Source organism: Dipodomys merriami, unplaced genomic scaffold, assembly GCF_024711535.1.
Source record: "Dipodomys merriami isolate MVZ:Mamm:240054 unplaced genomic scaffold, mDipMer1.0.p SCAF_2, whole genome shotgun sequence".
NCBI lineage: Eukaryota > Metazoa > Chordata > Mammalia > Rodentia > Heteromyidae > Dipodomys > Dipodomys merriami.
In genome coordinates this window covers 49075027-49076557 of record NW_027203381.1, presented here as the reverse complement: position 1 = coordinate 49076557, position 1531 = coordinate 49075027, and positions in this window count along the sequence as shown.

Sequence of the window (1531 nt, the reverse complement as noted above, 5' to 3'; positions counted from 1 at the left end):
AAAGAAAGAAAGAAAGAAAGAAAGAAAGAAAGGAAGGAAGGAAGGAAGGAAGGAAGGAAGGAAGGAAGGAAGGAAGGAAGGAAGGGAGGGAGAGAGAGAGAGAGAGAGAGAGAGAGAGAGAGAGAGAGAGAGAGAGAGAGAGAGAGAGAAGGGAGGGAGGGAGGGAGGGAGGAAGGGAGGGAGGGAGGGAGGGAGGGAGGGAAAAGAAGAGAAAATTACATTATGGCAATTAGAAGCATTAGGAGGATTAAATGCCACACCTTTGGTTCTGTCTTAGTAAACCTAAGTAGAGGGCTAGCCAGAGACTGCACCAAAACCTGCCTTTATGTCTTTTCCTCCGGGAGAGTGCTGGATACCTGGTTTGCTTTAGCTTTCAAAGCAAATGAATACCCTGTGGAATGGGTGTGGGGGGTGTGTGTGCTTGTTTTCCTCTCTAGCAACACTGGGGAGCTATGTGGTAAGTTTATCCTCATCATGGCTTTTGTTTATTTTTCCTTACCTGTTGTTTTTCAGTCATAACTCAAATAATTATTTTTATATATTATGTAGCTTTTGGTAAGCTCTATTATACCTTCATGGAATACAAGTAGATTTTTCCAGTTGAGATAAATAGGAGCTTGAACATAGATTGTGTGGCAGGAGAGATAGATGAGGCAACAAAGAAGTTATATGATGTTTAATAAATATACAAAGGAACAGATTCAGAAGTTGGAAACAGGAAGTAACTGACAAAGCAATTAAGCTTCCCTTCATTTAAATGCTAAGTTATAAGAATCAGAGACAGGAAGTAGTGCTAGTGATTAAAACTGCCCTGTCCTTTGAAATGGTAAAAACTTGGCTACCCTCTATAGATGGGTTAAGAAACATACCTGAAGCCCGGTGAAGATGGCTCAAGCCTGTAAACCTAGCTCCTCAGGAGGCTGAGCTCTGAGGATCAGGGTTCAAAGCCAGCCCAGGCAAGAAAGTCCTTGAGACTCCTATCTCCAATAAACCACCAGAAAACTGGAAGTGGCGCTGTGGCTCAAACGGTAGAGTTCTGGCTTTGAGCGTGAAGAGCTGAGGGATAATGCCCAGGCCCAGAGTTCAAGCCCCACGACCAACAATAAAGAAAAGAAAAGAAACAAAACTGAGAAACGGAAGCCCCAAAGTTCACCTATAGTCTGAGACATCTTGATATTTTATTTATTTATATTTTGGGGGGGGAGGTGGTCCGGTCGTGGGGCCTGAACTCTGGGCCTGGCCGCTGTCCCTCAGCTCTTCAGCTCAAGGCTAGCTCTCTACCACTTGAGCCACAGCCACTTCTGGCTTTTTTCTTTTTGCTTATGTGGTGCTGAGGAAACAAACCCATGGCCCCATGCATGCAAGGCAAGCGTTCTACCACTGAGCCACCTTCCCAGCCCCGACATCTTGATATTTTAAAATAATAAGTAACAACCGTCTTGGCTCCCCAAAATCATAGACTCTAAGAGTTGGAGGAGGTTGCTAGACATGACCACATGTATTCCCCCAGCTCAGAAAGCATAAAGGTGAC